The sequence below is a fragment of the Suncus etruscus genome, chromosome 1 (assembly GCF_024139225.1).
Source record: "Suncus etruscus isolate mSunEtr1 chromosome 1, mSunEtr1.pri.cur, whole genome shotgun sequence".
Classification (NCBI taxonomy): domain Eukaryota; kingdom Metazoa; phylum Chordata; class Mammalia; order Eulipotyphla; family Soricidae; genus Suncus; species Suncus etruscus.
Window position 1 is genome coordinate 184455944 of NC_064848.1, and position 13930 is coordinate 184469873.

Genomic DNA, 13930 nt, shown 5'->3' on the forward strand with positions numbered 1-13930 from the left:
CCCCTGAGCACCGCCGGGTGTGACCCAAAAACCAAAAAAAAAAAAAAAAGATGGAGCAAGAAGGGAAGGTGCAATGGCCTCAGTGGTGCCCGTGATACTGGTAGCCACCACATTTTGCATACCAGGTACCGTGAGGAACACAAGACAGAATATAAAGACCAGATTCACTTAAGTATGTCCTGGAGGACCAGAGAGATAGCATGGAGGTAAGGCATTTGCCTTCCATGCAGAAGAACAGTGGTTCGAATCCTGACATCTCATATGTCCCCCAAGCCTGCCAGGAGCGATTTCTGAGCATAGAGCCAGGAGGAACCCCTGAACACTGCCGGGTGTGACCCAAAAACTGTGAAAAAATAAAGTATGTCCTGGATGATGCAATGAAAATGATCAGTGTCAGTCCCTAGTTCCATGGACTAAGGGAGACAGAAACAGCTTCTGGACACAAGGCAGTGACTGTCTTGAGAAAAAACAGTTGTGTAACTCTGAGTTGTGAGCAGAACTAACTGTTTTTTCACAGATTAGAAATTTTATTATTTATTTTAATTTAATTTTATTTAATGTTTTTAAATTAATATATTTATTTAAGCACCATGATCATAAACATTTTTGTCATTGGATTTCAGTCACATAAAAGTATATCCCCTTCACCAGTGCAACCTTCCCACCATCAATGGCCCCCATCTCTTCCACCCCCTGCCTGTCTTTGAACATAGAGCCAGGAATAACCCCTGAGCGCTGCCAGGTGTGACCCAAAAACCAATAAATAAATAAGTAAATAAGTAAATAAATAAATAAATAAATAAAATAAATAGGGCCCGGAGAGATAGCACAGCGGCGTTTGCCTTGCAAGCAGCCGATCCAGGACCAAAGGTGGTTGGTTCGAATCCCGGTGTCCCATATGGTCCCCCGTGTCTGCCAGGAGCTATTTCTGAGCAGACAGTCAGGAATAACCCCTGAGCAACGCCAGGTGTGGCCCAAAAAACAATAAATAAATAAATAAAATAAAAAAAAAATAAAAGAAAATCACAGCTCAGCAACAGTTTGAGATGCAAAATGGCTATTCAAAGCAGCCACTTGATAAAGTAAGAAGAGATATTATCTTATTTTTCTGAGTCCTTTGTTTCAGGACCAGAGAAGAAGCCATTTAATCAGGTAAAACACCAGATTTTTTTTTTTTCTAGTGAAAGAAAGACTTTTTCAGGTAAATTACTCCAAATGCTTAGCAGAAGTTCCCTCTGGAATTGGAAATTTGGCTTTATGAGCATGGAGCGCCCTCTAGTGTCTTTAATGGTAGTAGACATGTCAAATTTGAAACGCCAAAGATTTACTCTCAACAATTTTTTCCTCTTCGAAGACAATAACATTGGCAGTTAAGAAAAACAGAACAAAACCTGAGGCCAGAGAGATAGCATGGAGTCAAGGCATTTACCTTTTATGGAGAAGGTCATTGGTTCAAATCCCATTATCCCATATGGTCCCTCGAGCCTGCCGGGAGCGATTTCTGAGCATAGAGCCAGGAGTAACCCTTGAGCCTGCTGGATGTGACCCACCCAAAAAAACCAAAACAACAACAACAACAAAAAGATTTAGAACTTGGAGAGTCGGGTAGGCTGGAGTGGTAACACAGTGATAGGCATTTGCCTTACATGCTGCTGACACAGGATGGAAGCGGGTTCAATTCCTGGCATCCCCTGAGCAATCCCCTGAGCCAGGGGCAATTACTAAGTACAGAGCCAGGAGTAACCCCTGAGTGCCACCAGTTTTGCCCACCCACCCACCCAAATAAAGAACTTGGAGGGCTGGAGTGGTAGCACAGTGGTAGGATATTTGCTTTGCATTTGGCTGACCCAGGAGAACCTGGATTTGATCTATGGCATCCCAAATGGTCCTCTGAGCCAGAGGTGATCTCTGAGTTCAGAGCCAGGAGTAACCCCTGAGCGCTGCTGGAGATGACCCAAAAAGCAAAAAAAAAAAAGAAAGAGAAGAAAGAAATAAAGAAAAGAGAGAGAGAGAAAGAAAGAAAGAAGGAAAGAAAGAAAGAAAGAAAGAAAGAGAAAGAAAGAAAGAAGAGTGAAAGAGAAGAAAGAAAGATAAAGAAAGAAGAGAGAAAGAGAAAGAAAAGAATTAGAACTTGGGAGGACTACAGTAATAGTACAGTGGGTAGGGTGCTTGGGTACATGTGATATACCCAAATTAAACCCCCAGTATCTCACATGGTCTCTTGAGTTCATCAGAAATAGTAAGTCCTAAAACACTGCTAGAATGAAAGAAAGAGACAGAGAGAGAAGAGAAATATAAGCAGCTAGAGAAGAGGCTCAGTGGGAGAAAGCACATAGAAGAACTGGATTTGCTCCTCAGAAATGCAAATCAATAAAGAATAACCATGAATTCATTTTAATTTATAAATTAAATTATACTTTAATTTTATATAATTTAATTATTTAATTATATATTATTTATTTATATATTATATAAATATATAATATATATTATATATATTTAATTATATAATTTAATTATTATATAATTTAAATTTAATTTATAAATTAAATTATACACTTTCAATAGTTTAAGACATTGGTCCCAGTCCACATGGACAACAGGAGAAAGCCCTGAGAATTAAACCATGAGAGTTTTGGCTCCAGGACAACAAGCTGTAGGTGACCGTGGTTTTAATCAGTCTAGCAAAGGATGGGTGGATATGCAGACACAATGCTTGTCCACTAGGTAGTGGAGAAGTTGTGTAGGGTGGACATGTATATTGTGTTGCATTATAGAATCGGAGGCATTATAGGGATTCCAGGGTGTTGGACTCATTGCAATGAGTTTCCAGATGTTTGTGTAGAATCTTGAGAATCAAGGAGATGTCTTCTCCTGTCAACCAACCTCAAACTGCAGTCCTGAAGTACCTGGTACTAAATTCGGCCAAAAATTTAAAAAAAGAGAAGGTATCAGATTTTCCTCAAGTGTTCCCAAGAAGGATTAAATGTATACATATTGTGTGTGTATGTTTGTATGTGTATATCTCATCAGTGCACACGGGCAGTGCTGGGTCAGTTAATACCTGGGTGCCCATGTATGCATGAAAGAAAATACACAAATTATACATCTAGGGCCAGAATGATAGCGCAGCAAGCAGGGTGTTTGCCTTGCACGTGGCTGGCCCAAGTTTGATCCCCAGCATTTCATTTGGTCTCCTAAGCCTTCCAAGAGTAATTCCTGAGCTCAGAGCCAGAGTAACCCCAGAATGCTGCTGGGTGTGACCCCAAACAAAAAAATATATGTATGTATCTGTATATATATATATATATATATATACACACACACACACACACACACACACACACACACACACACACACACACATATATATATGAGACCAGAGATAGTACAGAAGGCAAGACACTTGTGCAAAGCTAAAATAGGTTCAGGACCCATATGGTCCCCCAAGTCCACTAGAAGTGATCTGAGTGCTGAAACCAGAGTAACCCCTAAGCAGGACTTATTGTGAACCCCAAACAAACAAAAGCCAAGGAAACAAGGCATATATCTAGATGATTGATGGGAGACTAGGGAGATGGCTTGAGAGGGAGCGCTTGCTTTCCTTGTGGGGGCAAGTAACCCCTAGTTCCCTGCATCAGAAGTGGTTCCCAAGAAGCAGCACCAGATGTGACTCTCGAAAAACATTAATAAATGGTCAATAGATATATAAAATATCTCTAGATTCAGGTAAAGAAAAATGAAATAAGGAGAGCTAAATTGGTGCCGGAGCGATAGCATAGTAGGTAGGGCATTTCCCTTGCACGTAGCTGAACCAAATTCTATCCCCAGCATCTCATATGGTCCCTTGAGCCTGCCAGGAGTAGTTTCTGAGTGCAGAGCCAGGAGTAACCTCTGAGCACTACCAGGTGTGACCCTCCCCCAAAAAATCTTAATTTCCCTATTTTATTGGCACCTATATTTTGTTATTAAAGATAAAAACACAATTGATGGGAATGAGAGCTCCTGCAGTTCTTTAAGAAAATTGTCTGTGGGGATGTTGCAAATCACAGTGTCTTAAAGGAAAAAAAGGAAGAGAGAGAGAAAGAGAGAAAGAGAAAGAGAGAGAGAGAGAGAGAAGAAAAATGTCTTCCATAATGTAGGCAGGGAGAGGGGAGGATGAGGGAAGTCAAAAGGGAAACTGGGGACATTGATAGGAAATGCACACTGATGAACAAATGGGGGTTAGACTGAAACTTAATCATGAACAACTCTGCAACTGTGTAGTTCATGGTGATTCAATTAAAATTTTATTTAAAAATTAAGTTAAATGACACTACACTAACATAAGTTGCAATCCAAAATAAATTTTGATATGCTCTAAAAAAGAAAGAAAATTTTCTGTGGGGAGAGAGAGACTACAACTGGTAAGGCTCTTACCTTGCACAAAGCCAATCTGGGCTCAATGCCGGGCATCTCATATAATCCTCCAAGCACCACTGAGAGTGACCCCTGAGCACAGAGACCAGAGTAAGCCTGAGTACAGCTGGATGTGGCCCCCCAAAAAAACAAAAAACTTGTCTGTGAATCTGAAAGATAGTTATTAAGGGATTAGATCTTATGCTATGTAAGCGCCTGTATTAGGGTTAGTCCCAGACCAAAAAAATAAATAAAAGATAAAGAACAAACAAAATGAAATTGTTACATGGGACATAGAACATAGAAAAATTTGAGGGAATATGCTTAATGAAATAAAAGCAATAAAAGGCAAATGCTGTGATTTTATTCATCTGAGATATTTAATATGTCCTAGAAACTATTAGATATATATGAACACATAGAACCAGGATTCGAACCGATGACCTTCTGCATGAAAGGCAGACGCCTTACCTCCATGCTATCTCTCCAGCCCCAAGGTCTTATTTTTTTAAACAACAATTTAAAAATGTATATAGACACATTATAACAAACCCACCAGGAAGAGCTAAATAAATGAGGCAATTCTAGGTGTTGAAAAAGATATGGAGCAACAGGATCAAGCACACATTGCTGATAGGAATGCAAATTGGTGAACTACCTTGGAAAATGTCAGTACCTGAGAGTGACATCCACACTATGACCCAGTATATCCATCCTGAGTTCCCAATATAGGCACCACCAAAAGATATGGAAACAAATGTTTATACGAGTTGTTTCATGAGTCCTACATGCTATAAAAAACAAGTATCCACCAAGACAAGAATGGATGAATAGAAGCTAGAGAAATAATACAGTATCAGGGTGTTTGCTTTGTACATAACTGACCCAGCTTCAATCCCAGGTACTCCATATGGTCCCTGGAGCACCACCAGGAGTGATCCCTGAGCACAGAGCCAGAAGTAAACCCCGAGGATCGCTCTATATGATCCAAACAACAAAAATAGGTGGATTTATATGTTGAGATACAATTCTGCAGTGAACTATGCTATTAAATGGAGTGTGGTAGTAAAATAAAATGAATTGGGGCCAGAGAGAGAGCATGAAGGTAGGGCATTTGCCTTGCATACAGAAAGATGGTGGTGGTTCGAATCTCATATGGTACCCCAAGTCTGCCAGGAGCTATTTCTGAGTGTAGAGCCAGGAGTAACCCCTAGTGCTGCCGGCTGTGACCCAAAAATCAAAAATAAGTAAATAAATAAAATGAACTACTACAGTAACCTGGATAACTACCACAATTGTAATATTCAGCAGACAAAACAAAAAAAGTACATTCTTAGGGTTGCATTTACATAAAGTTCAAGGGCAGATAAAATTACTGTACAATAATGATGAACAGTATTATTATTGTCATTCAAGGAGATATTGACTAGAAGGTTATTGATTGGAAGAGGTTACAAGGGAGTCTTGAGAGCCTGGAATAATCTTTTTTTTTTTAGCCTGGAATAATCTTGATCTAGCTGCTCATCATGTACAAAATTTGTGTGAATACAAAAGTGCACTGAGCCTACACTTAACATTTGAACCTGTTAATGCTTTCATTTGTATATGCTCAACATGAATGAATAAGTTCATAAAAGAAAAACAAAGAAACAGTTTGATTCTGGGAAGCAAACTTTAGTTTGGTTGTGTTCCTATTTCAGGGGCTAGGGAAACAAACCACCATTTAAATAGCATTTCTCTAGGACAATGCAAACTCCCCAGAACCTGCAAACCAGAGGAAAGTGCAGAGGCAAAAACCTAAGTCATCCTGCCTGCTCCCCCATTTTACAGAAGAATCAAACTTGTTTAGAGTGGAGGAGAAGACATGGGCTTAACTTCCACAATAAGTTAGTGGTGGAGGAACGCAAATACTCTTCACCTCTCAGCGGCTGTTACAGCCCTTGACAAGCCTCCGGCAGTCTGGGGAGAAAGTATCAGATCTGCTCCGCTGGATAACTAACTCCTTGAAGTCGTCAGTTTGGAAGTCAGGAAAGCCAGACCTTGCACTCTTTGTGGTCCAGCACTATGACTTTTGGGGGGCTTCGGAGAGAAATGAAGAGCCTGTGGCTCTAGGATGATCCTGGATGAGAAGGTTACAAAACACTCAGAGGTCCTAAGTGAAAAGTTGGAGCTCTTCCTTTGACCTTGGGCAAAGTCTTTCTCTGTGGCCTTGAAAACAAAGCCATTCGAAGCCCAGGAATCAGGAGCATTGTAGATTGGAGGCCCTAGGCCTGGTGCCATCACTGGGGGGAAACTGATCCACACACAGACATGCGGGGCATCTTTAAGAGATTGCGCAAGGAAGCCAAGCCGGTGGCTGCATCCAGTGGGATGTGGGAGGCAGCTGGGGGCGGCCCCGCGAAGAAGATCCCGCCATGAGGGTCCCCAAGTCTCTCGTAGGGTTTAGGCGCCTTCCACCGGCATGGGTCGCCTCTGGCCACCGCGTGGAGGGTCTGCATCCCCCTCCCCTCTCGGATTCCTCCCGCCTCGCCCCTCCCCTTGCATTCCCAAGTCCCAAGGACAACTTGTCGCACGCTCCAGAAGCCCGGGCTCCCTTGGCCCCAGTCTTTATTGAGTCTGCTTTCCCCTTTTCTTTTATTTCTGCAACTCACGGGTTCTCTTTCCGGGTCCCAGTTCTCTCTATCTCACGGTTTTAGGGGTTCTTGGGGTTTTCTCTCTGGGTCCCAGTTCTCTCTCGGTTCTTGGGGTTCTCTCTCTGGATCCCAGATCTCTCTCTCTCTCTCTCTCTCTCTCTCTCTCTCTCTCTCTCTCTCTCTCTCTCTCTCTCTCTCTCTCTCTCTCTCCCACACACGCGCGCGCACACGCGCACACCTCCTCGTTCTGTTCTCTCTTCGCTCCGGCGGCCTTGTCCGCGCCTTCCTTCCGTGGCCTCTGTGGCCCTTGGAAATCGGACTAGGCCCAGACGTGGAACCCACGCGCGGGGACCCGACGGCGCCCCCAAGGCGGGGCAGGTGAGATGGGCGGAACCCCGCCCAGGCGCCGGGGAAGAAGGTGGCGCCCCACGATCAGAGCCGCGCGCCGGGCCTGGTGCTAGCGCAGGGCTCGCCGGCCCGGCGCCAGGAGGGGCGCGGGACTCACGGGTCCCTTTGCGCCCCGTCGGCGCCGCCCCAGACATCGCCCCCGGGTGGGAGTAGAGGGCCAAGTCCCAGAGTCGCCTTAGGGGACCTGGGATGGGGGGAGGGCGCCTTCACCACCGCCCGCAACTCCGATGCACCCGAAGCCCCCACTCTTCGGCTCCCAGTTCCATGCATCCTGGGGAGACGCGGGGACACCGGGCTCCGACGCCGAGAGGTAGGTGAGACTCCCCTCCCCTCTCCTAGCCCGGACCGCGGAGGTTCGCTACCCGCTTAACCTTGAGCTCCAGACGGTTCCAGCAGCCCAGCCGCGGCCTGCAGCTTTGGCCTAGCAGCCAGCTCCCTCCGGCGGCTTCTCCCTCTCCCAGCCAAGGTGTGCACGAAGAAGTCGGGGACCGCTCCCCTTTTACCCAATCACTCCGGCGCCCCCCCCGTGTCGATTGCTGAGTGTCCCAGTTGGCCATGGGTCTTGTCCGCCCTGCTCACAAACGAGAATCTCAAGCATGTGTCCCAGGGGAGACCTGCAAGCGGCCTTGTAGTGGGGGGTCGCTTGCAAAAGGACAAAGATGATTCTTTATGCTATTTAGACACGGGCCTGAAATTCTGAATCCAGAGGGTTCCCCAAGATGGAAAAGCAGCTCTCTGTAGCAAGATGTAAGGGATGTAGGAAGGATGCTTAGAAATCTCCTGCTGGTATCAGCAGCCTTTGGCTTTGGTGAGCGAAGAGATTTCCTTGCCCGCGGGGTTGGGCGGTCCACAGGCCGGGCAGCGGCTCTTGGAATCTCGAAGAATGTCAGGCGCCGCCATCTTACATTGAAAGCTATATCAAAGGAATGATTGGGGGTGTCTTTTTCTTTTTTTCTTTTTTTCTTTTTTTTTTTTTGCAAAGGGGACCGCTGTTAATGGTTGGATGGAGGAGAAGAGAAGGCGATCCTCAGTCTGAACGACTCATGGATCAATATATATCTATATAGAAACGAACTGCCTTTGAAAAAGCCTTAGGGAGCAATGAGTATAAAGGGGCTTTCTGGGGGTGGAGGGAGTGAGGTTTGTCCTTTAGGGCTTAGTAACTCTGAGGAATCAGTGAGGGAATCTATTCTAGGCATTGGAGCCTTAAGCACCGCATTAAGATGGAGGGTTCTTAGCAGCACGCAGGAGATCTGATATCACTCAGGAGACCCCCATTTTTATCCCCACCCCTCTCTGAAGGCCCATTGTGTATGCTTGTGCAGCATAATCCACAAATCCCACAGTAGCTAAATATGAAACAGGCAGCATAGGACTCGCTTCCCAGTATCCACAGAAGCATAAAGATCCCAAAGATACTTGGGGCACTTTGCCACGTGCTTTCGTGACTCTTGGAGTTGGGGCCTTCAGGGACCCCATCTTTCTACCTCCGGGTTCCTAGAATCCGGAGCTCCAGGCTTCAGGCGCAGAGGAACCACTCCACCACCCAAGAAGGGAGAAATCCCCCCTTTAAATCCCAACTTTATTTCCCTGGGTTTACCAGGAAGTGAGTTACCCTCTAATCCTCCTGCCAGGGTTTAAAACTTTCCCCCAAACAGGCATAAACATGCTTCTTTTCCCCCAAAGGAAAGTGAGGAATGACTTGCTCTATGTTAAGGCACTAGGGAGACCTTTGAGGCACTTAAGAAGCACCCCTACAATGGGTGGGACCTCGCATCCAGACCTTCACATCAACCTTCTCAGGATGATTCTATGATAGGAGGGTCCAATGCCTCCAACTTCTAGTTTGAATAAAGCAAGCAACAGGTCTCAGATGCTGAAGAATTTAAGAGTTTGATTATCTTAATTTTTGTTCCTTCTTCCTTTCTGTTTGGTTTTTGGACCACATACAATTGTGCTCAGGGCTTACTCCTGACTGTCCTCAGGGGTCATTCCTGCTGGTATTGGGAGGGAATATAGGTGGTGCTAGGGATCTAACCAGGGTTGACCATGTGCAAAGCACATAAGCACCTTATCTCAATATTATCTCCCCTGGCCGCCCCCCCCCCCCACTTACCTCTCTTAGGTTTTATTCTTTTTTCCTCCCTAAATACTGAAAGACAGAGAATCAGTCCCAATTTAGAGGGAAAGGAGGGAGAAAATGGAGAAAATATTTAATCCCTCCAGGCAGCACCAAGAACGAGGGTACCATCAGCTGCTTTCCAAGGCCTGTAGACTGTTTGATTCTGTAATCTTCCATCAGCTCCAAGGCCAGTAACCCCATTTTCCTGAAAAGCAGCTAGGCAGTTGGGTTCTGCAGTTTAAAAATAAAAATGAAAATAAAAAACAAGCATAAAGGCAGAATTCTCCCCCCCCCCATGGCTCTGTAGAAATCTGTGCAGGAATCTGTGATTTAACCAACTGGCCTGGGCTCTCCAAGAAATGACTCTCCAGAGCCCAAGGATCTGGGCAAGGTTACAAGAGCAAACCTGATAAGGGTAGACTTGGCATGATTCTGCCTGCCAGGGACCCTGAACTCTAGCCAGGTAGAGCTCACATGGAGTAAAGAACAAGGGGATGGGGAACTATCCAGAGCCCTCTATTGCCAGGTGGTCTAATGAGCATCAGCGGTAGCAGATAGAAAGATATAAAAAAAAATGGAGGGGGTGAAGAATCCAGATTTGTCATCTGTTTAGATAGCCAGACTCTTGAAAGCAGAAGGAAAAACTGTGTCTTCCACATTTGTTTTTAGTCTCCAATATGACAATCTCTCTGTGTGCCTGTGAACTGGAGGTTTCAGAACTTGGGGTACAGAACTGGAAAAAGGTTTTGGTACCCCTCTTTTCCACATGTGCAAGAACTTTGATTTGGCTGACTCAGAGGAGTGTGGGAGTAGAAAATGCTGAGACCAAGTATGATGGTTAAAAGAGATCTTCATTGATACCCACCCCCATTAGCTGATATCTGGGTGCACACGAGGTCCATGCTTACCTAGAGGTATAGCCCCATTCTCCACTGCTGTCTAAGGAATGAGAAAATGTATCCTTCCTCACTCCCAAAGTTTCTCTCAGGCAGACACTGCAGGGCCACCCTCAGCCCACTTTCCATCCTTCCTCTTTCCTCAGTCCCCAGGATCTCAACCTTTCTTTTTTTTTTTTTTTTTTTGTGGTTTTTGGGTCACACCCGGCAGTGCTCAGGGATTATTCCTGGCTCCAGGCTCAGAAATTGTTCCTGGCAGGCACGGGGGACCATATGGGCTGCCGGGATTCGAACCGATGACCTCCTGCATGAAAGGCAAACGCCTTACCTCCATGCTATCTCTCCGGCCCCTCAACCTTTCTTGAATAGGGAATCATGAAAGGCCAAGCTCGCACTCCCATTGTCATATCTGTTTGGGTCAGTCTAAGATGCTTCCTTACCATAAAAAGCAAAATGCAGGCTTAGTCCAAATTAACTGGGATATCCAGTAGTAATATTCATGGGGAAATAGCCATGAACTTGGATTCCCGCAATAGAGGAAAGTTATTTCAAATTCTATGGCCAGAGTAGTCCCAAGACCCTAACTCTGAGAACAAGCCAAAATAAGGTAATGTACAGTGAGAGAAGTAAGTTACCTAGGGATCTCATCCATGAAGCAGGATTGGGGGGAAATGTTGTGGGACCCACATTTCTGCTTTTTGAGTCTCTCTCCTCTTTCTCTGTTCTGTTTTTGGTTTGGAACTGGGTCTCACCTCTGAGGAGAACCACAGGAGAAAGAGGCTTCTTGAAGCAACCTACTTCCTCAGAAGTTTCTCTGAGGAGTGGGAGATCCCTGCCAGGTCTGTCCCCACAATTAGACTGAACGATCTAGTGGTGGCTGAGACCCCAAAGAAGCTGCTGTGAAAGGTTTTAAAAGGTCCCTCTTTCATTCATTCCCTAACTACAGACTGCTTGGGACTGTGCCTGGGGAACCAAGCACTTTGGTGCTGGGTGGCCTATGGGGTAGTGCCCTGCAGGGCTCACACTTCTACCTATGGGCACTGGGGTGAAGCCAGTCCTGCAAGCTGTTGGCTTACTTGGTAAGCACCTCCCCGTTGCCCACTTCCTGCCTCGGACTAGGAAGTCGTTGGGCTGGAGGCAGCTGGAATGTGTCTGATGGAGGGTCAGGGGCACCTTCGTCTTGCCTGCGGCTCCCGGTGCCCTTGGCCCGGTATGTTCACATATGTTCTTGTCTCTGGAATCTGAAAGCCCTTGAGTCCTGGCCCTAAGGGGCCAGACCCCCACCCCGGTTAGGTAGGAGGTTTTGGAATTCAGTCTAGGCCCGTGGCACTGCCAATAAAGGGGAGGAAGGAAGACTGATTTTACTCGGTTTACTTTTGCTCGCTGTTTCGACGTCCTACAGACCTGCACCTTTGCTGCAGAGATGGGACAGCGTAACGGGGAGAGACTGTGGCTGATGAATTGTCTCCAGTCTCAAAAGCGCACTGTACTGTACGTTCAGGGAGTAGATCGAGGCCAGCGAGGCCCCTCTTCTGGGCGTATGCCCCCGTTGGCAGGGGCAGAAAAGGGGGAGTCTGACCCCACATTTGCTCCCGCAGCCGCCACAGTTCGCGCTCCTCGAGGTCCTGGATGCCTCCTCCCCAGCGCGCCCTTCCCGCACAAACTCAACTCATCCAGCGAAACCCGCTTGGCACCCGACGGAGGCGCCACCCTAGTCCTCCCCTTGCCGGCCAATTAATCAGAGCGCGTTAGGAAACCGAGGGAGCTGTAAATGGGCATTTTGGAACGGGGAGGCGCGACGCGGTCATTAACCTCCGGGTAATGACGGTGAAGGAGTCTCCTGGCCGCTCCGGAGCCGCCTGAGCCTTCTCAGCACGCGGATGAGACTGCTCCTTCTGCCTGCGCCCTGTCCGCGTTGCTCACCCCTCTCTCTTCTTTCTCTGTCTCTCTCTTTCCCTGTCTCTCTCTCCCTCCCGTTCCTCTCTCTCTCTCCTCTTCTTTAGGCCACCTCTGAAAGGCCTGCTCTTTGCTCCTGCTCTGTGTACTTGTCTCTGTGTACCTGTCTCCGTGTACCTGTCCCGATCCCACTCCACCTGGGCCCAGAACGACTTTGGCCAGGGAGCTGGACTACCAAGAGACTCTCAGCTTGAGCAGGGCAGGTTGGGATGCATCTGAGCCCCTGGGAAATTCCTCCCCCCACCCCAATATTTTCCCTGTACACTACCTATCACCACGTGGGAGTCGGTGAGGCCTTAATGAAGGGCAAAAGGACTCTAAAACTTTCTCGTTTGAGTTGGGTCGGCTCAGATCTCCGTGAGAAATATCAAGCCCAGGAGCTCAACTGGCATTTCAGTTAGACAGAAAGGCGGCTCTCAATGGCTCTGTGTGGGTCTAGTGCCTGGGACAGGGGCTGGAGCACCAGGCAGAGGCTCTCAGTCATGGTGTTCTTGTATCTGTCAACAGGGGACTGTTTTTTTCCAGAGGAGGACAGGTGACAACATCTACTCACCTGGTCCTACGCACAATTGTTTGTTCCCTATTCATTCCTGGCTCGCATCACATTTCCAAATCTGTCCTTCCTTCACATGTTCAGTGTCGGTATTTGACAAATTCTTTGGAGGGCGGCTCTTGCTGAAATATGAAAATCTGGTGATTTCCTAGTCCACTAGTTTGTATGTATTTATTTATGTAATTATTTCCCAATTTTCACCATTTCACAAAAGCCCCCTGGGCCCCAGATTTTGAAGGTCTGTCCCAAATGTTTGCAAAACAGTTAGTGGTTGGAAAATAGTGAGACCAAAATGGCCTGTTAATGTAGGACTTTCACCCCAACCTCCAGATCTCCATCTCCACCTTTAAGAACACTCCTACAGGTCTGTGTTTCAGAGAAACTCAGTCTTTCCTTCTTTTTTTTTTTTTTTTTTTTTTTTTTGGTGCACCTTTCCTGGAGGTACTGCTATACCAGGTCGATGCGTGGAATGGATGGAGCAAGCTCCTATTCCAGTTCCTAGTGTCAAAAATCCATTTACTATGTTGTCGTCGGATAGATGATGTATCAGATATTAAACTGATCAGAACAAATACTACACTTGATCTTAGTCAAAAGGCCAAGAAGCGATAGTCTTTCCTTCTAGCTCTCAGGAGAAAGTGGGAAGAGCTTTGTGAGGAAGTTTGATGGGTCAGGAGTTAGACCAGCTGCTGGAGAGAAATCAGTCTTGAGCAACCTCCAAGGAATAAAAAGATAAAATAAAACAAACAGTTGCTGGATCTCCTAGGAAGGGAAACAAATAGGGAAACAAGCAGTGGAATGTTCTTTTATGCCCCCTAGATTTGCTACCTGTTTGCTTCCTCTGTGACACTGGGGCTTAACTCAACTCAAATTCTGAGGCTGTCAAATTCTGGGCTAATCCCTCAAGGACTTGCTCTCAAAACACGTTGTATGGCCTTATTGCTAGAAGCCAAATAGCAAGTGG

The 13930-nt window shown here is 46.2% G+C and overlaps 1 non-coding gene across 1 annotated transcript; it reads right to left on the reverse strand.

Annotated features, from left to right (window-relative positions):
- Positions 1 to 13385: 13385 nt before the first annotated feature.
- LOC126033805 (U2 spliceosomal RNA) lies at positions 13386 to 13576 on the reverse strand. The gene has a single exon (XR_007504506.1). It is a non-coding gene; the product is annotated as a U2 spliceosomal RNA (small nuclear RNA).
- Between the last annotated feature and the right edge of the window lie 354 nt (positions 13577 to 13930).